We start from the raw sequence: 24,229 nt of genomic DNA, 5'->3' as shown, positions 1-24,229 counted from the left end.
CCCAGAGAAGGGAGAGATCACAGGAGTCAGGCAGGCGCCCTTGCTACTACTTTCTACTAACTTGCTGCTCACCGGGTGGTCTGTGGAGCTGCAGCATCACCCTGGCGCTCGCTAGAAGTGCAGAATGTCAGGCCCCACCCTAGACCTACTGAACCAGAATCTGCATTGTGCAAGATCCCCAGGTAAGTAACACGCACATGAAAGTAGGAGGGGCGCTGATCTACACCTTCTACTAACTAGGTCAATTTTATGTCTTAAAAAGGAGGTTGTAAAAGATTGCAAATACTCACTTGTAAAACAAACAGCCATGGGTAGCATATTTTATGGGTTAATTGACTCTTTAGCATTATTCTTTTTCTTAACTTTTTATTTTATGTTGGAGTATAGTTGATTAACAATGTTCTGTTAGTTTCAGGTGTACAGCAAAGTGATTCAGTTATACACGTATCTATTCTTTTTCAAATTCTTTTCCCATTTAGGTTGTTACATAATATTGAGCAGATTTCCCTGTGCTATACAGCAGGTCCTTGTTGGTTATCCACTCTTTAGCATTATTCTTGACTCTATTAGACCTTTTAAGGCTGTAGACCACTCTCGTTCTCATTTTTTTTTTTCCTTCTGAGGCTTTTTCAAAATGTTTAATGCTTAAATGGGCATCTAATTAGCACTTACTGTATGTAGTGTCTGCAGTTTCTTTGACACGACTGTCGTTAGGAGTGTGAGTCTAAATTCCCCTTCCCTGAGTATAGGCTGGCCTTAGTGACTTAATTCTAATAAATAGAATGTGGCGGAATAATACTGCGTGACTTCAAGGCTAGGCCATAAAAGGTGATACAGCATCTGCCTGGCTCTCTTTCTCAGCATACTTCTCTTGGAACCCAGCCACCGTGCCCTGAGGAAACCCAAGCCAATTGGAGAAGCCAGGTATGTTTATTCTGGCTATTACCCTGGCAAGGTACCAGCTAATAGCCAACATCAACTTCCAGACACATGGGGGAGAGAGCCTCCAGATGTTTCCTGACAGCAACCGCGGGAGAGACCCGCAAGTGAGAGCCAGCCAGTTCTGGTTCACTCCCAGAACCGTGAGAGATAATAATGTGGAAAAAATGGTTATTTTTACCTCAGTATGTTCAGGATGGTTTGTTGTACAGGGTTAGTTACTGAAACACTGTGTTAATACCTACCCACTTTAGTAGATGCTAGGAGAGATTACAAAGAAGCAGAATTCTTTTTTCAAGAATTACAAATCAATTCTTGAAACACATGTGAAAGGATGAAATAACTGTATAGCAGAAAATGACAAGTGCCATGTAAGAGCTATAGAATAGGGGGTTTAAAAAGAAACTTCTAACTTTAATTGCTAAAGAGATGCATTATTCATATTGTATTTATTCTCAGGGGAAAAGAGAAGACTTCAAGAAGGAAATGAAATTTGAGCAATCAGATTAGATTTCTCTTGTTTTCCCTCGCCTTTTCCCATTATTGCTCTTTCAAAATTGTAATTTTTCTTCAGTCCTGTTCCACCAACTCAGACTTTCCTATCGTCGGAAGATTTTGCTTTGTAATCTGAAAATTAAAATGGGGGAAGTGAACTAGCTCAACTTCCTTCTCTACCTCTACAAATTCACCTCTCTTTCCCCCCCTCCCATTCCTACCCCAACCCCTTTGGTCTTAGAGATTGAGTTATTGACCCCATCCTTCTTCTGGGATATTGCTTACTCATAAACTCACCTTTCTTCTTGCCCTGCAACCTCCCTTTGCATAGAAGTGCTTTCCCTTACATTTTGTAAGATGTTCAAGCTTTCCATCTGAAAGACTCCTCAAAATTCTATGTCCCCCTTTAAATGCTAATATAGAAATGCTATATAGAGCTCTTTTCTACTTCATTCTGTAGCTTATTATTTTGAATGAATGAGCGACATTCTCTAACTTGGCTTCCTTGCCTTGTATTCATTTGTGAACCTTTCTGTGAATCTATCTTCTGCTCCCACCACTCGCCTGAAACTATTTTCTTACTGATATCAATGATCTATTTGCCAAATCAGATGGAATTTTACTGCCTGTATCTTTTTTAAAAAAATCTCTCCTTAATATGTAATAATTGTTGATTACTCCCAGTTTTAGAAACATTTTCTCCTCTGCCTTGTGGTACTGCTGTCTCCCCAGGTTTTCTTCACTTGGCCTCTCCTTTTCAGTCTCCAACAAGTGCTTCTCTTTGACAACACACCCCAGATGTTCTGCAGAGTTCTGTCCTCGCACTCTTCAAATTTAACACTGTCCCTGAATCTTTTCATCCCCACCTGTGGTTTCAACTGTTAACCTCTACAGCACTGGGCAGCCAAATTTGTATATCCCAGGATCTCTCTTGAGTTCCAGAAGCACCCCCTTCTACCTGAAAACACAGGAATCTCAAACTTAGTGTACCCCAAACTGAACTTACCATATTTCATCATCACCTCACTGCCCGGCTCTTCCTTTTCTATTTTCTTTTTCTTATTTTATATTCTGAATCTTCTCTAGATGGGCACAGATAGTGAAGACATCTGTGGCCCATGTAAATGTTCACCACAGCATTTACTACACACGAGGCTCCTAATAATCAGGTGGGTGAAATGACATGCTCTGTGGGTGTCAGTTAGCCTCTTTGGCCAGACATCCCAGTGCTTGCCAGTGGGCCCATGAAGAAAAGTCGTGGTGTGGGATGGAGACTATGCAGGGGCTCAGCAGGCTGGATTTCTCCTTACCAAAGCTGATCTGGCTAATGCCTCAGCTGACAGCCTAATCTACCAGTAGCAGAAACCTTCATTAAAACTCAGCCGGTAACCAGGTTGATGCCTCCATTCCCCAGGAGGCGGCCAGTCGGCTGACTGGTAGTAAGTTGATTATATTGACCATCATAGAGTGGGCAGAAATTCATTGGCACTGCAATAGACGCATCTTCTGAGTATGGATTTGTATTTCCTGCTCTTAAAGCTTTTGCCAGCATCAACTATCTGTGAACTCACAGAAATCCTTATCCACCCTCATGGCATTCTGCACAGTATTGAGTCAGATCAAGGAACTCATTTCACAGCAGCTAAGTGTGGCAGCGAGCTTATGCCCATGAAATTAATCAAACTTACCACATACCCCATAGGACACAACACTCTGAAAAGAGGGAGCTCTACCTATAGACTTTAAATCAGAGACCATTGCATGGCATTATTTCCCCCATAGCCAGAATGCATAGAACTGGGAACAAGAGTGGAAATGTGAGCAACTCCTCTCACTATTAACACCTAGCAGTACATTTCCAGAATCTTTGCTTCCTGTCCTGGCAACTTTGAGCTTTGCTAGTATGGTGGTCTTAGGTGAAAAGAGAAGAATGCTTTCTTTAAGGGATATAACAGTGGTTCTATTGAATTTGAAGAGAGGATTGCCACCTGGCCATTTGGGGCTCTTTATATCACTGAACCAACATGCCAAAAATAAGGAGTTACTCTACTGGCTGGAGTGATTGATCCCAGTTACCAAAGGGAAATTGAGTAGCTGCTACACTGAAGGCAAGAACAACTATGTGGCAAGAGGATTTTCTAGGGTGCCTCTTACTAGTTCCATGACCAATAGCAAAGGTTAATGGAAACCCAAAACAATCATAAAAAGGCAGGATGATTGAGGACTCACTCTTCTGAATGAAGGTTTGGGTCACTCCACCAGATAATGAACTGACCAACTCAGCTTCTGGCTGAGAGCAAGGGAAGTATGCAATAGGTAGGGGAAGGTAGGAAGCCATAGGTATGAGCTATGGCCCATGGCCAACTACTGAAATGTAGTAGTTTTGTGTATTTTCTCTTTGCCTGTTACATGTTTGTGTGTGTATGCTATTTCTCTCTCTTCTCTCTCTTTTCCCCCACTTTTACTGTATGCAAGTTGGAGAGGCTTAACCTTACAGTATAATCTTTAGGTAAGAAAATATTCAATGGGACCGTGATGGAATTTGAGGCGTAATTAATGTAGCCATCAGTGCACACAGCAACAGCTGGGGCTGTGCATCTCCTGATTTTGGTGAAGGGTGAGAATTTCTTCACTTGTAAGGAGAATAGCAACATCCTGTTAGATGGAAATACAGAGTTGTGTCGTTGTACAGAGCTCACATGTGTGGAAGAGTGAATGCAGGAGCTGAACAGGCACAGGACTGTACTGTTCCAATTACCAATTCATTGTCTCAGCTGAACCCTTTAAGATTAATTTCCCCATTATAGTGAACACGATGCTAAGTTCTGTCAGTAGAGGGTGCTGGGGAGGCATGGCAAGAAGAAGGAGCTTCTCTTCCTGTTCCTGGTGTAACCCTCCCATAGGTCTCCTGCAGTGTGTGCGCGTGCGCGCGCGCGCTCACCAGTGCACATGTGTTTCCTGCAGCGCCCAGCGGTTGGCAGCACAGAGCACCTTCCTGTGGGCAGCTTCATAGCAGAGGGTAGCCAGCAAAGCACCTCCGCATGAGTTGCTGCCCCAGGCAAGCTGCCTCTGGCTGCTTTGCCGTGGGGCACCTATGGAGGGCACCTTCCCCCAGTGTACCTCCTTGGGCATCTCCATCATGGGGTGCTGCTGGCAGGGGCACCTCCTCTAGACAACTTTCCCCACACCCTTTGAGGGGAGTTTTCAGTAAATTCGAAGGTGTGGCTCCTCTGTGAGGACAGCTTTCCCTAGCAGTCCAGAGAGCAGCTTTCCAGCAAGTTCCACTGAGACAACACCTCAGTGAACGTCTCCGCCATCCGACGAGCCCTGCTGCACCCTCTCCAACAATGTCTGGATCTCAGCCCTGGGAGGGGTGGCTTCTCCCTTGGGTCCTCTGCCTCAACCTGAGGTGTGGTGGCCGCTCCTGATACCAGCCATTCCTCTATTCTTTAGAGTTCTCTTTCTCTCTCACTAGCAAATTCCCCCTTGCTCAAATTCCTTGATCAAATTACTATGTGATTCCTGTCTTCTGATTGCACTTTGACTGATATACATCCTCACAGAAAGCAGATGGCACTAAGTGGTGAAATTCTTGGCCACAGTCATTCAAATTGTTCAGATTATGCCTCTGCGTTCAAGGGAAAGTCCTTCTCCCTCCCAGAGAGATGGACAAAAGATTGGAGCCCCCTTCTTACACCTCCCCCTAAATCTGAACTTCCACTGAGGGTTAACAGATGGAAGGAATAACTCCTTCTGACACAGTCTGGCAGCCAGAGCTGGCCCAGGAGATGCACAGACCTATCAGACACGTGGAAGCCATTCAGCGAGGGTCTCGTTGACTTTGTTTTAAAAACTCTGGATTCATCCGGCTCTAGGCAGCTTCTCCTTGCCCCTTGTAATGAGTACAGGAAATGAAAAGACTCAGGCAACAGGATTCCTTGTAACCCTGCCAGGAAAGGAGATGGATCAAAAGAGAATAAAGCATGTTAGAGGCAGACTGCTCAGGAAATATTCTTGTTTGGTTGTGAAAGTGCTCGGAGATTAATAAGGCTGAATAGCACAGTGGTTAAGAGTCAGCTTTGCATTTCTGTTGCTTGTCAGCCTGATAAATGCACATTATACAAGGAACAGAATAATTAAAATTACAAATAAGGAAATACACTTATAAACCAATAAAACCAAAGGTGAAGGAGAAAAATTGAGGCTGAAATATGAGAAACCAAATAAAAGGAATAAACATTATACATTAAACAGGTTAAAACACAAAACCAGAAGCTCAGAAATTACAAAGTCTAACTAGGGAAAATGAAATAAAAGAATTAAAATTTTAGATGTTAAAATCAGAACCTTAGAATTTCAAGGATATAGTTGTGAATAAAGTTAAAGTAGAAAAAGGAAACATGTTTTAAAGCGAAAACAATGGAGGGGAGAATTAAATGGAATATAAAGAGTAAGCCAGGTAGCTGAAACAATTTATTTTAAAAGATTAAAATAAAGCTAAAACTAGTCAAAGGAATATAACATTCTCTAAGTGCTAAATATTTAGAGAACAAAACAAACTGAAATATAGAAGACAAGAGACGAACAATTTAGAACATGAGAAGAGCAAACTTTTTTTTAAAAGCAAATTACCTGCTTTTAAGAGACACCTGGCTTTTGTTATTGTTATTCTGCAGATACTCAAGCAGCCACAAAATCCAGTAGATTGTGTCTGTAACTTTGATTCCCAAGGTCAGGTTCTTTGCAGAGCATCCCTTGGGGTTCCTTTAGACTGAAAGCTAAAGGTAGCAAGCAGTTCAGAAGGTTGACCCTTTCTCCAAGGCTCCTGGCTCCTGTGTCTACATGGCTTTTAATTGAGTCCCTTGAAGAGTTGGGCATGGAAACAGGTTAGAAAGATACACACCCCTGGCTTGGCCAGCCCTGTTGTCGGTTTGGCTCTCTGAGCTGTCCTGTGGACGTGCCGTCACCAGTTGCCTCGAAGCCAAGCAATCATTCAACAAATATATTTCCCATCTACATAGCTCTCAGCGCTGAGGTAATCATGGACCTTCCTTTCTTCCCTTCACATTGCTGGCGGCAGCTCAGACAATTGTACTGTTTTGTAGTATTTCTGGCCTCAGTTAGAAAGCAAATCAGTGGATTTCAAACTTTTGGGCTACCACCCATAGTAAGAATACATTTCATATTGTGACTGTGCATATATGTGTTTATATCTATGTGACTAAGGAGTTTTACAGAATATGTACCCTCTCTAATGTCATACACTATTATCTTTATTTTATTGTATTCTGTACTATAGAATTGTCTCAGCTGGGAGCCAGATCAATGGTTTTCAAAAATATTTTGCTTCTATCTGCACTAAGAAAGATTTCACACTGTGATCTGATGCACATACATGTGTGTGCATCTATATAACCGAAAGAAAAGTTTTACAAAACGATACTGACTCTCTCTTCATATAAAGCACCTATTAATTTCCTATTCTATTGTATTATAGTTTTGTTGATGGCTTCTAAGCAATATATGGCTATATTTGCATCTCCAAGCTTCCTGCCTAGCGGACTCAATGAGAGTGTGGAGAACCCCAGCCAAGGAAAATGCCCCACAGGGTGGTAGAATTATTACAAACATCCTTGCACTGACAATGCACTTTACTGCTCCCTGGTCCCAATCTAATCTTTACATTGTGTGAATGACATAGCCTCAGTCTTGAAGCCTGTCTGGTAAGTTAGAAATGTCTTTATTCTGTCTTGTTTATGTACAGTTGGGGATGGGGAGCCAGGTGAAGAGAGCTCCAGGAGAGCTTCTAGAAGGTATCATGAATTGAGAGCATAGGTTGAATACAAATTTTTTGAAAAGGACAAAAAATCCAACACAAATATGCTAAAATAGAAAATAGAATTTATCAATATTTACATAACAATGTCCAGGAGAGATTTGTCTTCAGGCTCAGCTTGATCCAGCACTCAGTGACATTCTAAGGTCTATCACTCATATCTGTTTCCCCTGTGATGGCTTCACTCCCAAGGTGATTCTTCTTGTGGTAGCAAACATGGCCTTATCAGTCTCAGACTCTAAAGCATTATGAGCTGGGGGGAAGAGTTGTATCCCTGCTAGGGTCATGTTCCCATCCCTGAACCAATTCTTGTGTCTAAGGGACAGGATATGCCAGTAGGTTTAAGCCAGTCAGGGCCTACCCCTGGAGCTGTGTATAGAGCTAATCACATGGTTAATGGTAGAGAGACTGACTTTCCAAAGAAAATACAGGGAACCTTCGCCCGAAAGGTAGGGAAATGGAAGCTGGGCTGCCAATGGCAGGTGCTTACCCCATTGAGCCTTTGAAGGCAGTGTGGAAACAGGGAAAGGAGTTGTGGTGGGGAAGGCTTGTCAACAGATGGGGAGACAGGGGAAGGGTCAGCACTCGAGGTGCAAGGAGCAGCCTGGGCGAAGCCTGGAGCCACCTTAAGTCACCTGAGGTAGCTGGAGCTTCAGGACACACGTGGAGGAGCTGTGAGGGAGGAGACTAGAGCTCAAAAGGCAGACAGTGGGTTCTGAATCCAGGCTACGGAATGAGGATTAAATCTGGCAGCTAGTCAGAATTCAGAAGAAGGTTCTGAGCGAGATGAGTACTTTATGAGACTTATCTTGCACTGGCAGAATGAATGGGAGAAAGGCAACCCTGGAAGGCCAGGGCGGTCCAGGCAAGAGTTAAATGAGCGCGAACAGGGAGCAGTGAGCGTGGAGACAGAGGAACTGATGCCAAAGCTCTGTGCTCCTTTATCTCCTAACCTGAAATGAACTTTCAGTTCTGTTGACTTATGCAAAGGAGGGAGACATCCTTTAATATGTAATTGGCTTCAAATAAAGATCAAATAATTCCTGAAAACTGTACTTTTCAAAAGGGAAGAAACTACCCGTTGGTGGAAAAAATAAGCCAGTGCTTATATAACTCAATACACATGTCTATCCCATCAAATGGTTAAACTACTTTGCAATAAACAAGACAGAACAAAGATATTTCTAACTCACCAGACAGGCTCTAGAGACCTCCCTGGGACCTCCTGATCAGAGCTCCTCTCCTCCCTACCCCATAGAACCTTGGGTCCAACTGTCTTGTATCTGCATTACGTATGTGCATGTTTTACCACCCATGGATTATGAGCAGGACAGAAGCCTCTTCATGTTGACTGAAATCATTTCTCTTACCCTCTCTCCCTCCCTTTCCCAAGCACCTCTGCTTGGACCCAAGCATCGTGATAGATGCTGGAGATAACGGAGGTGAGTTCCAGCTAGTCCTGAACCCGAGGAGGCTCCAGTCTAGTGTGGGAAGTGAGACATTTAACAAATACTGGGAGAGACATCTATGCAGAATACAGTGGGAGAAGAGGTCAGCTCCACATGGTGAGATCAAGAAATGCTCCATCAGAGGCAACATGTGATATGAGTCTTAAAAGACTAGCAGCAGGAGAAGATGGGCAGGAGAGAGGAAAAGCACTGAGTGGTAAGCACTCAGTCGGGCAGGGAGGTGCTCTAATGTGGAGGAGGCCATAACAACTTTGACCTCATGGGTGTCTACAGAAATATGTACCCATTTCTCTTAGAGCACTTTCAGAGCGCCTCCCTGCCATGCTGGGACTGAGTTATCATGGACAGGAGCCTTTCATATATTCTTTTTTGACTCTTACTACAACACTGTATAATAGATACAATAAGAGGAGCCCCAGTTTTACAGAAAACGGAGGTTTTAGCAAAGTGGTAGAGAGGCACACAGCTGGGAAGGGAATAGAGGATGGGCTTGTGAACAGTCCTGGCTTGCAGGCCTTTTGCTCCATGAGGGCATACAGCCACTGCCCACTGTCTGCTTGCAATGACTGTCCTTCTGGAGTTGAATCAGGTTGGAGAACTGGAGCTCCCCTTTCTGCCCTCAGCTAAGTCACTTCTTTATTTCACTTGCCAGAATCAGTCCAACAGTGTTGTTGTTGTTTTTTTTTAATTGAAGTATAGTTGATTTACAATGTTGTATTAGTTTCATGTGTACAGCAAAGTGATTCTATTCTTTTTCAGATTCTTTTCCGTTATAGGATATTACAAGATTTTGAGTATAGTTCCCTGTGCTATACTGTAGGTCCTTGTTCCTTATCTATTTTATATATAGCAGTGTGTATATGTTAATCCCAAACTCCTAATTTATCCCACCCCCCTCCTTTCTCCTTTGGTACCCATAAGTTAGTTTTCTATGTCTGTGGGTCTATTTCTGTTTTGTCAATAAGTTCATTTGTATCTTTTCTTTTGGTTCCACATATAAGTGATATCATATGATATTTGTCTTTCTCTCTCTTACTTAGTATGATAATCTCTAGGTCAATCTATGTTGCTGAAAATGGCATTATTTCACTCATTTTTATGTCAGCCCAACAGTTTTGACACTTGCTTGAAGAAGAAGCCAGTTATAGATAGACAGAATAAACTGCACACACACACACACCAACACACACATTTGGCATAACATGGTGATGGTTAATCTAAAATGAAAGACTATCTGGTGTTAAGAATACAGGTTTATTTTTACTAAAATAAGGCAAACAAGATTCATTTCTCTCTACATTATAGCCACTTACAATTATATTGAAAACAAGGAGTAATCTTGTAGAAATTGAAACACTGATACTTAAAGTTATTTTGATGTTTTTCTTTAAAAAATAATTCTCAGCAGAAGAAAACATTTTTAACATTCCTTGAACCCCATAAAGCATTGCTTTACTCACATAACTTCCATGCTTAAACTTCAGTGATACACTGCTAACATCACCAAGTCACACTTTCAGCTTGGAACTCAAGGTCAGCAGTAATTTCACTGCAATCTATGTTTCTAGTTTTATTTCCAGGCTTCTTGTAGAGTTCTTCCTTTTTGTCCATGCTCACTTCTCTCTACTTACCTTTAGATTTTACCTTTAGTCCTGCCTCCTCAGTGGTACCTGTTGCTATTGACAGTGCTGTCTGTGCTGAAAATACTAGGAATCTGAAGACTTCTGAGGACCGAGGTCCCAATCTGGCACACTGTGGGAGCACATCCCTTGCCAGTGCACTGTCTACGAACTTCTCTCACCCTGTGGGTGAGCCCGGCTGGAGTTGCTTCCCCTGTAGCCCTCTTATTTGATGCAGAACAGAAAGCTCTAGTCTCATGGAGGACTTTTAGCTGGATAGACAATTTGGCATCTTTCAAAAGCACGCCATGTTACTACCTCAAGGAAGGGTAAGAAGTGATAGTGAAAAGGTAAGGCATAAAGAAAATCAAGGTAACCTTTCCCAACATCTTGTTTCATTCGATCCCTTATTAAAGATGCCAAGCCAGGTCCTCATATCTCTCTTGAAATTCAGGGAAGGAAGGAGGCAGACATGTGGGTCCAAGAGGGGGAGGATGTGTTTGTGACACAAGGAAAAAAGGAAGCTGAAAACCAGAGCAGAACACTGCAGGGAAGGGTTACGCTGTAAATCAGCCAAGAGTCACAGAAAAGAACTTTGAAAATTCTTTGAAGCAAGAACTTAAGAGAGGGAATACAGTGGTCACCAGGTGCCAACTTGATTTGTTTTTAGGTTTTGCCAGGGGGGATGATACAGACACTGTTTCTATTTTAGCAACATGTTTGTTAAAGGCTTCCGCTTGTAAAAAAGTGGTGAAATATGTGCTGGATTGAAGTTACAAACACCAGGCGGGTCAGTTCTATCCATATTAGCAGCTTTCTCTTATCCTACAGGGAAGCCTTGCTGGAAAACCATCTCCTGAATAATATGCTTATCAATTTTACACTTAGCACAGGCAATAAGAGATTAAATGTGTACGAGATGACAAAATTAAAATTGTCTTGACAGGCTGACACCCGTAAGATTAAATTTAACATAGATAAATGTTAAGTTCTTTATTTAGGTTAATTGTTTCTTCCCCTGAGGTTGAAATGGTTTGGCATACAGGATTATAGGAAGATGCTATTGGAAATTGTAGTTTGTCCTATGACAACTTGCCCATTTTAAAATCCATTAAAATTTTTTAAAATTCCATATATAATTATTTTATATTTTGATTCTGATAATTCAGATATTCAAGGTCTTGTTTGTTATTTCTGTTGAATCTCCCTAATGCTGGCATATTTCCTTGGGTATTTTGTGATTTTGTATAGATTATACAGATACATGCTTGATAAGGAGTCTACATAGGAATGTTCCCCCAAAAGTATATGAACAGAAATATGGGTTTGGGCCCAAGTATTTGCTCTGAATTGGTCAGATGGTCTGGGTTGGACTGGATTAAATAACAGATTAGACAGGATAAGAGAATATTAACAAATCGGGGACTGGAAATGAAGAAATTAATTAGAATGTGGCACATAAATACAAGGAGATGGAAAATGTGAAAGAATGATTAAGAGCACAGAGAATAAAATAGAAGATCTGTTATGTATCTAACCCGAGCCCAAAAAAAGGAGAATAGAGGGAATGCAGAAGAGGCAACAGGTGAAGAGAAAATGGCTAATCATTTTCCAGAATTGATAAAAGATGTCAATCTATACATGTAGGAAGGAACTTGTATACCTAGCAAAATAAAGAAAATCTGTATCTAGATATATTATAGTAAAACTTCACAACCACAAAAACATAAACAAGACTGAATAAGCAGCCAGAGACCATACAACAGAATAAAGTGAAAAACAGAAGACTTTTCAACAGCAATATAAATCAGGAGACAATTGAACAGTATCTTTAAAGAAGTGAGAGAAAATCACTTTTAACTTAGAATTGTGTATCCAGAAAAGCAAGGATGAGATAAAGACATTTTCAAGCATGTAAATCTGATATTATTTCCTTACAAATAAATCTTCACCAATGGAACTTCTAAAGTATGTCCATTTAAGAGTAATAGAGATCGGACCTTCAAGATGGCAGAAGAGTAAGACGTGGAGATCACCTTCCTCCCCACAAATGCATCAAAAATACATCTACATGTGGAGCAACTCCTACAGAACACCTACTGAACGCTGGCAGAAGACCTCAGACCTCCCAAAAGGCAAGAAACTCCCCACGTACCTGGGAAGGGCAAAAGAAAAAAGAAAAAACAGAGACAAAAGAATAGAGATGGGACCTGCACCCCTGGGAGGGAGCTGTGAAGGAGGAAGAGTTTCCACACACTAGGAAGCCCCTTCACTGGCAGAGACAGGGAGTGGGCAGGGGGGAAGCTTTGGAGCCACGGAGGAGAGCGCAGCAACAGGGGTGCAGAGGGCAAAGCGGAGAGATTCCTGCACAGAGGATTGGTGCCGAGCAGCACTCACCAGCCTGAGAGGCTTGTCTGCTCACCCACCAGGGCGGGTGGGGTCTGCGAGCTGAGGCTCGGGATTCAGAGGTCAGATCCCAGGGAGAGGACTGGGGTTGGCTGTGTGAACACAGCCTGAAGGGGGCTATTGCACCACAGCTAGCTGGGAGGGAGTCCAGGAAAAAGTCTGGACCTGCCTAAGAGGTCCGCATTCCGTACCCCACCCCCCTAATCAGCTGCTCCTTTAACCCCCTCATGTCTGGGCGAAGAACAGATGCCAAAGGACAACCTACATGCAGAGGCGGGGCCAAATCCAAAGCTGAACCCCAGGAGCTGTGTGAACAGAGAAGAGAAAGGGAAATTTCTCCCAGCAGACTCAGGAGCAGTGGATTAAATCTCCCCAATCAACTTGATGTACCCTGCATCTGTGGAATACCTGAATAGACAACAAATCATCCCAAAATTGAAGCGGAGGACTTTGGGAGCAACTGTAGACTTGGGGTTTGCTGTATGCGACTGACTAGTTTCTGATTTACATGTTTATCTTAGTTTAGTTTTTAGCACTTGTTATCATTGGTGGGTTTGTTTATTGGTTTGGTTGCTCTCTTTTTTTTTAATTAGTTTCTTTATTTTAATAATATTTTACAAAATATTTTATTTTAATAACTTTCTTTTCTTTTCTTTCTTTCTTTCTTTTTTTTCCCTCCCTTTTCTTCTGAGCCGTGTGGCTGACAGGGTCTTGGTGCTCCGGCCGGGTGTCAGGCCTGAGCCTCTGGGGTGGGAGGGCGAGTTCAGGACATTGGACCACAAGAGACCTCCTGACCCCATGTAATATCAATTGGTGAGAGATCTCCCAGAGATCTCTGTCTCAACGCTAACACCGAACTCCACTCAACGACCAGCAAGCTCCAGTGCTGGACACCCCATGCCAAACAACTAACAAGACAGGAACACAACCCCATCCATTAGCAGAGAGGCTGCCTAAATTATAACAAGGTCACAGACACCCCAAAACACACCACTGGACATGGTCCTGCCCACCAGAAAGACAAGATGCAGCCTCATCCACTAGAACACAGGCACCAGTCCCCTCTACCATGAAGCCTACACAACCCACTGAACCAACCTTAGCCACTGGGGGCAGACACTAAAAACAATGGGAACTACCAACCTGCAGCCTGTGAAAAGGAGACCCCAAACACAGTAAGTTAAGGAAAATGAGAAAACAGAGAAATGTGCAGCAGATGAAGGAACAAGGTAAAAACCCACCAGACCAAACAAATGAAGAGGAAATAGGCAGTCTACTTGAAAAAGAATTCAGAGTAATGATAGTAAAGATGATGCAAAATCTTGGAAATAGAATGGAGAAAATACAAGAAACATTTAAGAAGGAACTGGAAGAACTGAAGAGCCAACAAACAATGATGAACAACACAATAAATGAAATTAAAAATTCTCTAGAAGGAATCAATAGCAGAATAACTGAGGCAGAAGAACGGATAAGTGACCTGGAAGATAAAATAGTGGAAATAACTACCACAGAGCAGAATAAAGAAAAAAGAATGAAAAGAATTGAGGACAGTCTCAGAGAACTCTGGGACAACATTAAATGCACCAATATTCAAATTATACGGGTCCCAGAAGAAGAAGAGAAAAAGAAAGGGACTGAGAAAATATTTGAAGAGATTACAGTTTAAAACTTCCCTAATATGGGAAAGGAAATAGTCAATCAAGTCCAGGAAGCGCAGAGAGCCCCATACAGGATAAATCCAAGGAGAAACACACCAAGACACATATTAATCAAACTACCAAAGATTAAATACAAAGAAAAAATATTAAAAGCAGCAAGGGAAAAAACAGCAAATAACATACAAGGGAATCCCCATAAGGTTAACAGCTGATCTTTCAGCAGAAACTCTGCAAGCCGGAAGGGAGTGGCAGGGCATATTTAAATGATGAAAGGGAAAAACCTACAAACAAGATTACTCTACCCAGCAAGCACCTCATTCAGATATGACAGAGATAGTAAAACCTTTACAGACAAGCAAAAGCTAAGAGAATTCAGCATCACCAAACCAGCTCTACAACAAATGCTAAGGGAACTTCTCTAGGCAGGAAACACAAGAGAAGGAAAAGACCTGCAATAACAAACCCAGTGCAATTAAGAAAATGGTAATAGGAACATACATATTGATAATTACCTTAAATTTAAATGGATTAATTGCTCCAACCAAAAGACACAGACTGGCTGAATGAATAGAAAAACAAGACCCATATATATGCTGCCTACAGGAGACCCACTTCAGACCTAGGGAAGCATACAGACTGAAAGTGAGGGGATGGAAAAAGATATTCCAAGCAAATGGAAATCAAAAGAAAGCTGGAGTAGCACTTCTCATATCAGACAGAATAGACTTTAAAATAAAGACTATCACAAGACACAAAGAAGGACACTACATAATGATCAAGGGATCAATCGAAGAAGAAGATATAACAATTGTAAATATTTATGCACCCAGCATAGGAGCACCTGAATACATAAGGCAAATGCTAACAGCTATAAAAGAGGCAATTGACAGTAACACAATAATAGTTGGGGACTTTAACACCCCACTTTCACCAATGGACAGATCATCCAAAAGGAAAATAAAAAAGGAAACACAAACTTGAAATGACACATTAAACTAGATGGACTTAACTGATATTTATAGGACATTCCATCCAAAAACAACAGAATACACTTTCTTCTCAAGTGCTCATGGAACATTCTCCAGGATTTGGGTCACAAATCAAGCCTTGGTAAATTTAAGAAAATTGAAATCGTATCAAGCATCTTTTCCAACCACAACGCTGTGAGACTAGATATCAATTACAGGGAAAAAAAGGTAAAAAATAAAAACACATGGACGCTAAAAAATACACTACTAAATAACCAGGAGATCACTGAAGAAATCAAAGAGGAAATAAAAAAATACCTAGAAACAAATGACAATGAAAACACGAAGACCCAAAACCTATGGGATGCAGCAAAAGCAGTTCTAAGAGGGCAGTTTATAGCTATACAAGTCTACCTAAAGAAACAAAAATCTCAAGTAAACAATCTAACCTTACACCTAAAGAAATTAGAGAAAGAAGAACAAACAAAACCCAAAGTTAGCAGAAGGAAGGAAATCATAAAGATCAGATCAGAAATAAATGAAAAAGAAATGAAGAAAATGATAGCAAAGATGAATAAAACTAAAATCTGGTTCTTTAAGAAGATAAACCAAATTGATAAACCATTAGCCACACTCATCAAGAAAAAAAGGGAGAAGACTCAAATCAACAGAATTAGAAATGAAAAAGTAACAACTGACACTGTAGAAATACAAAGGATCATGAAAGATTACTACAAGCAACTATATGCCAATAAAATGGACAACCTGGAAGAAATGGACAAATTCTTAGTAAAGCACAACCTTCCGAGACTGAACCAGGAAGAAATAGAAAATATAAACAGACCAATCACAAGCACTGAAATTGAGACTGTGATTAAAAATCTTCCAACAAACAAAAGCCCAGGACCAGATGGCTTCACAGGTGAATTCTATCAAACATTTAGAGAAGAGCTAACACCTATCCTTCTCAAACTCTTCCAAAATATAGCAGAGGTAGGAACACTCCCAAACTCATTCTACGAGGCCACCATCACCCTGTTACAAAAACCAGACAAGAATGTCACACAAGAAAACTAAGGCCAATAACACTGATGAATATAGATGCAAAAATCCTCAACAAAATACTAGCAAACAGAATCTAGCAGCACATTAAAAGGATCATACACCATAATCAACTGGGGTTTATCCCAGGAAGGCAAGGATTCTTCGATATATGCAAATCAATCAATGTGATACAACATAATAATAAATTGAAGGATAAAAACCATATGATCATCTCAATAGATGCCAAAAAAGCTTTCGACAAAATTCAACACCCATTTATGATAAAAACTCTCTATAAAGTAGGCATAGGGGGAACTTACCGTCACATAATAAAGGCCAAATATGACAGACCCACAGCCAACATCCTTCTCAATGGTGAGAAACTGAAACCATTTTCTCTAATATCAGGAACAAGACAATGTTGCCCACTCTCACCACCATTATTCAACATAGTTTTGGAAGTTTTACCCACAGCAATCAGAGAAGAAAAAGAAATAAAAGGAATCCAAATCAGAAAAGAGGAGGTAAAGCTGTCACTGTTTGCAGATGGCATGATACTATACGTAGAGAATCCTAAAGATGCTACCAGAAAACTACTAGAGCTAATCAATGAATCTGGTAAAGTAGCAGGATACAAAATTAATGCACAGAAATCTTTTGCATTCCTATACACTAATGATGAAAAATCTGAAAGAGAAATTAAGGAAACACTCCCATTTACCATTGCAACGAAAAGAATAAAATACCTGGGAATAAACCTACCTAAGGAGACAAAAGACCTGTACGCAGAAAACCATATGACACTGATGAAAGCAATTAAAGATGATACAAACAGATGGAGAGATATACCATGTTCTTGGATTGGAAGAATCAACATTGTGAAAATGACTCTACTACCCAAAGCAGTCTACAGATTCAATGCAATCCCTATCAAACTACCAATGGCATTTTTCACAGAACTAGAACAAGAAATTTCACAATTTGTATGGAAACACAAAAGACCCCGAATAGCCAAAGCAATCTTGAGAAAGGAAAATGGAGCTGGAGGAATCAGGCTCCCTGACTTCCGACTATAAAACAAAGTTACAGTAATAAAGACAATATGGTACTGGCACAAAAACAGAAATATAGATCAATGGAACAGGATAGAAAGCCCAGAGATAAACCCACACACATATGGTCACTTTATCTTTGATAAAGGAGACAAGAATATACAATGGAGAAAAGACAGCCTCTTCAATAAGTGGTGCTGGGAAAACGGGACAGCTACATGTAAAAGAATGAAATTAGAACACTTCCTAACACCATACACAAAAATAGACTCAAAGTGGATTAAAGACCTAAATGTAAGGCCAGACACTATCAAACTCTTAGAGGAAAACATAGGCAGAACACTCTATGACATAAATCACAGCAAGATCCTTTTTGACCCACCTCCTAGAGAAATGGAAATAAAAACAAAAATAAACAAATGGGACGTAATGAAACTTAAAAGCTTTTGCACAGCAAGGAAACCATAAACAAGACGAAAAGACAACCCTCAGAATGGAAGAAAATATTTGCAAATGAAGCAACTCACAAAGGATTAATCTCCAAAATATACAAGCAGCCCATGCAGCTCAATATCAAAAAAACAAACAACCCAATCCAAAAATGGTTAGAAGACCTAAATAGACATTTCTCCAGAGAAGATATACAGATTGCCAATAAACACACGAAAGGATGTTCAACATCACTAATCATTAGCGAAATGCAAATCAAAACTACAATGAGGCATCACCTCACACCAGTCAGAATGGCCATCATCAAAATATCTAGAAACAATAAATGCTGGAGAGGGTGTGGAGAAAAGGGAACACTCTTGCACTGTTGGTGGGAATGTAAATTGATACAGCCACTATGGAGAACAGTATGGAGGTTTCTTAAAAAACTAAAAATAGAACTACCATATGACAGCAATCCCACTACTGGGCATATACCCTGAGAAAACCATAATTCAAAAAGAGTCATGTACCACAATGTTCATTGCAGCAGTATTTACGATAGCCAGGACATGGAAGCAACCTAAGTGTCCATCGACGGATGAATGGATAAAGAAGATGTGGCACATATATACAATGGAATATTACTCAGCCATAAAAAGAAACGAAATTGAGTTATTTGTAGTGAGGTGGATGGACCTAGAGTCTGTCATACAGAGTGTAGTAAGTCAGAAAGAGAAAAACAAATACCGTATGCTAACACATATATATGGAATCAAAAAAAAATGGTTCTGAAGAACCTAGGGGCAGGACAGGAGTAAACACGCAGATGTGGAGAATGGACTTGAGGACATGGAGAGGGGGAAGGGTAAGCTGAGACAGTGAGAGAGTAGCACTGACATATATACACTACCAAATGTAAAATAGATAGCTAGTGGAAAGTAGTTGCATAGCACAGGGAGATCAGCTTCGTGCTTTGTGACCACCTAGAGGGGTGGGAAAGAGAGGGTGGGAGGAGATGCAAGAGGGTGGGGATATGGGGATATATATATGTATACGTATAGCTGATTCACTTTGGTGTACAGCAGAAACTAACACAACAATGTAAAGCAATTATACTCCCAATAAAGATGTTAAATAAAGTTAAAAAAAAAGAATAATAGGGCTTCCCTGGTGGCACAGTGGTTAGGACTCCGCCTGCTAATGCAGGGGACATGGGTTCAAGCCCTGGTTCAGGAAGATCCCACATGCTGCAGAGCAGCTAGGGCCATGCGCCGCAACTACTGAGCCTGCGCGCTAGAGCCGGTGCTCCAAGATGAGAGAGGCCACCACAATGAGAGGCCCGTGCACGGCAATGAAGAGTAGCCCCTGCTCACCGCAACTAAAAAGAAAGCCCACGCACAGCAATGAAGACCCAACGCAGCCAAAAATAAATAAATTAAAAAAAAAAAAATTTCCAATTAAAAAAAAAAGAATAATAGAAAGAAACCCATAGAAACTTTCTGATATGCAGAAAGAAATATAGAGCAAAGAAACAAGTAAAACAGGTATAAATGTAAGCAGGTATGTATTTTAGATTTTTAATATATTTAAACTGTATATATTATATATAAAATAAAAAATAACTTCTAATGTGTTGAAGTGGTGAAAATGGTGCAGATGGAAATATACTGTATGTAGGAATTTTATCATTGAGAATCAGAATTCTAAGGTCCTTGATTTTTCAGGCAAGGAGAGGAAATCTACAGATATTGATTTATCATAGAATTTTTAAAGTTGTTATATACAAATATATATATATATATATATATATATATATATATATATATATATATATATATATGATGAAATTTCAAGAGTGACCATTAACAGAAAGAATATATAACTTCCAAACTGATAGAAAAAGAAAAGTCAAATAATAAGAATCACAGTCAGTTGAGACAAAAGGACAGTATAGGAAAGAAAAACTGAGAAAAAGAAGAATGAATGGAAATTGCAAAGTAAGATTATTGTAACAAGTCTAAATATATTATTCATCCCCTCAAATTGGAAATGAACTCAACTCTCTCATAAAAGACAGAGATTGTCAGATTAGAGAAAGAAAAAGTTTTATTGTTTATGAGAAATGTCTAAAATATAAAGACATGAAATACTGAAAATAACAGAATAAAAAAAGATATTCCTAGAAAATAGTAGCCAAAAGAACACTGAGGTAGCTATTTTAATGGCAGAAAAATACAGACTTTAAGGAAAAAGCAATACTGTATTGGGAATAAAAGTGGTTAATACCAAATGATAAACATTAATTTCACCAGGAAGATTAAACAATCATAAAGTTGTATACACTTCAAAACAGCTAAAGCAAAATATTTGTAGACTTATAGGAGGAAATTCAATATTATATTGGAAGACTTTAAAATACTTCTCTATCATTGTTTGACTACACAGACTAAACAATCAACTATTGCTGTTTTTAAGAGAAATGATTTAAATAAAAAGACGTAAAAAATTGAAATTAAAAGAATGTAAAAAAGGATAGAAAAGAATATAAACATACAAACATTAATAAAATAAAAGCAAATATAGCTATACTACTAACAGGCAAAATGGACTTTAAGGAGTGAGGTATTATTACTAACGATAGCGAGGGATATTCCATAATGACAAAAGGATCACTTCAACAGGGAGATATAAGATACTAAATACATATGTAGCTAATATGTACATTTTCAAAATATATAAGGCAAAAATTTACAGTCTAAAAGAAGAAGTAGACAAATTTGCAATGATAGTTACAGATTTCAGTACATCCCTCTTAATAACTGATAGAACAGCAGAGGAAAAACGTTAGTAAGTATAAAAACGATTTAGACCACACTAGTAATGAACTTGACTTAATTGACTTAAAGAATACTGTACACAGCCATAGCAGAATACACATATTTTTGATCATGGAACTTTGATCAAAATAGACAATATTCTGGGCCATAAAACAATCCTCAATAAATTTCAAATAAGAATTGAAATCATGCAGTGTATGATGTTTGACCACAGTGGAACTGAATTAGAAAATAATAATTAGAACATTTCTAGAAAATTCCTAAGTATTTGGAAATTATACAACACATATATGAATGACTCATGCATTTAAAAAAATCACAATAGAAATTAGAAAATATTTGAAGTGGATGCAAATGAAAATTCAACATACTAAAACTTGTGAGATGCTCCTAAAGCAAAATTTAGAGAAAATTTTATAGCTCTAAGTTTATATGTTAGGCAAAACAAGAATGGTTGAAAAACAACAATCTAACCTACTTCAAGAAAACAGAACAAGCAGAGCCAATTCAACTGAAGAAAGGAGAAGGAAGAAGATAATAAAGGTAAAATATTCAAGGTTATATTAAGCAAATGTACAATAAAGACAAGAAAGCCCTGGCAAATTAGAATAAGAAAAAGAGATATACCAGATATCCTAAAGAAATTAAAAAGAGAATAATCATCTTATGAGAAACTTTATTCAATTTAGATAAAATGGACAAATATACTAAAAAACACAATTTACCAAAATTGACACAATAGGAAACAGAAAAATCTGAGTATCTTCACACAGAAAATCACAGTTCCAAGTGGCTTCAATTCTTCCAGACACTTATGGAAGAAATAATGCCAATATCACACAAACTTTTCTAGAAAATAGAAGAAGAACAAACACTTCTGAATTCATTAATGACACCAGTGTAACCTTTATAGTAAAACCTGACAAAGCTAATACAAGAAAAATTACAGGTCAAGCTATCTCATGAACACTAATGTAAAAATTCTCAACAAAATATTAGCACTCAAATACAATAAGGATATGACATCACAAAGTGTATTCCAGTAATTCAAGCTGGTATGAACTTTTGAAAATCAATGTACTTTAGCACAATTACAGAATAAGGAAGAAAATCTATATGATCATCTTAGTAAATGCAGAATAAACATTTATTTCAATCCAAGACACTAAAATAAAAAGTCTTAGCAAACTAGGAATAGAAGGGAACCCCCGAGATCAGCTCGGTGCTTTGTGTCCACCTAGAGGGGTGGGATAGGGAGGGGGGAGGGAGACGCAAGAGGGAGGGGATATGGGGATATATGTTTATGTATAGCTGATTCACTTTGTTATAGAGCAGAAACTAACACACCATTGTAAAGCAATTATACTCCAATAAAGATGTTTTTAAAAAAAAGAGGAACCCCTCCATCTGATAAAGTATATATATCTAACAAAAGCCTGCAGTGAGCATCATTAGTTTTGGTTTATATTAAATAATATTAAACAATTTTCCCTGAAGTTGGGAAGAAAATAAAAATGACCACTCTTACTACTTCTAATCAACACTAGGCCAGAAGTCTTACTCAGTATAATAAGAAAATAAAAAATATAAGATGGAAAAGAAAGAAAACTGTCAGTATTCACAGAATTGTGATTGTACATGAAGAAAATCCAAAGAATCTACAAACAAACTTTCAAAATCACTGAGTTCATTTAGCTCTAATGCTGGATATAAGATCAATATACAAAAAGCAGTTGTATTCTATATACTAATAACAAATAAGTAGAAAATTAAATTGAAAACAAAATCATTTGTAATAGCACCAAACAAACCCATCAAATATCTAGGAATAGATATGAGAAAAGATGTGGATGACCTCTATAGAGAAAACTTTGTGCTCAAGAACTGAAGACTTGATTTTGTTAAAATGTCATCATTCCTCTCCAAACTGTCCATAGAATCAGTGCAATCTCAATAGGAATCCCAGCAGGTTTTATTAAATATGGAAAATGATACTCTGACTAAAATTGTATGTGGAAATACAAAGTGCCAAGAATAGCTAAAGAATATTGAAGAAGATGAGTAAGCTAGATACCTTCCACTTCTAGATATCAAGACTTGTGAAGTTATAATAATTAAGATAACATGACAATGGTGCAAGAATACAAAATGATACAGAATTCAGAGTCAAGAAACAATCCAGCATATATATGATAACCTAATTTACCACCAAAGCACCGGTGAAGAAAGGGTGGTATTTACAGTAAGTGGTGCTGTGTCAATTGTATTTTCTTAAGGAGAAAAAAAAAAAAGAACTCTGAGCCCTACCTCATATTATATCCCCAAGTCAATTTGAGATGGATCATATATACAATATGGAAAGGAGAGAAAAAACAAAGCTAGAAGAAAACATAAGCAGTTACCTTCATGACCTTGGACAATATGAAATACTGATAAATTGGAATTAAAATGATTAAAATTAAAAACGTTTAGTCATCAAAATATACCATTAAGACTCGAAAAGGCATGCCACACACTGCAATATATATAACAAAGGACTTGAATCTAGACTAAACAATTCCCATAAACAAGAAAAAACCGTGACAACCCAACTAAAAGAATGGACAAAAAGCATACTGCTTATGTTTTCTTCTAGGAATTTTATGGTTTCTGGTCTTACATTTAGGTCTTTAATGCATTTTGAGTTTATTTTTGTATATGTTGTGAGAAAATGTTCTAATTTCAATCTTTTACATGTAGCTATTCAGTTTTCCCAGCACAAATTATTGAAGAGACTGTCTTTTCCCCATTGTATATTCTTGCCTCCTTTGTCATAGATTAATTGACCATACGTGTGTGAATTTATTTCTGGGCTCTCTGTTTTTTTGTGCCAGTATCATAATGTTATGATTATTGTAACTTTGTAATATAGTCTGAAGTCAGGGAGCATGGTAACTCCTGCTTTGTTCTTTTTTTCTCAAGATTGCTTTGGCTATTTGGGGTCTTTTGTGGTTCCAGACAAATTTTAGGATTATTTGTTCTAGTCATGTGAAAAATGTCATGAGTATTTTGATAGGGATTGCATTAAATCTGTAGATTGCTTTGGGTAATGACATTTTAACTATATTAATTCTTCCAGTCCATGAGCACAGGATAACTTTCCATTTATTTATATCATCTTAATTTCCTTCATCAATGTCTTAAAGTTTTCAGAGTATCGGTCTTTCACTTCCTCGGTTAAATTTATTCCTAGGTATTTTATTTTTTTTTGCTAAGATTGTAAATGGTATTGTTTTCTTGATTTCTCTTTCTGATAGTGTACAGAAATGCAACAAATTTCTGCATATTAATCTTGTATCCTGCAACTTTACTGAATTCATTTATTAGTTCTAATAGTTTTTGGTGGAGTCTTTGGGGTTTCTATGTATAGTATCATGTCATCTGCAAATAGTGACAGTTTTACTTCTTCCTTTCCAATTTGGATGCAGTATG

General features: G+C 38.8%; 1 protein-coding gene across 2 annotated transcripts in view; it reads right to left on the bottom strand.

Moving 5' to 3' along the window:
• The window catches only part of ST6GALNAC5 (ST6 N-acetylgalactosaminide alpha-2,6-sialyltransferase 5), a 215,224-nt gene that overhangs the window by 227 nt on the left and 190,768 nt on the right, over positions 1-24,229 (bottom strand). Inside the window, exon 7 of one of the 2 annotated variants that reach the window (XR_009503648.1) lies at positions 5,335-5,380. The exons of the other annotated variant lie outside the window; for it this stretch is intronic. The gene's annotated coding sequence lies outside the window, so the exon portion shown is untranslated. Of the gene's footprint in view, positions 1-5,334; positions 5,381-24,229 lie in introns of those variants that run through there. 2 annotated transcript variants of the gene reach the window in all.

This window comes from Balaenoptera ricei, chromosome 1, assembly GCF_028023285.1.
Source record: "Balaenoptera ricei isolate mBalRic1 chromosome 1, mBalRic1.hap2, whole genome shotgun sequence".
Taxonomy (NCBI): domain Eukaryota; kingdom Metazoa; phylum Chordata; class Mammalia; order Artiodactyla; family Balaenopteridae; genus Balaenoptera; species Balaenoptera ricei.
This window is presented reverse-complemented; position numbering and strand designations above follow the sequence as displayed.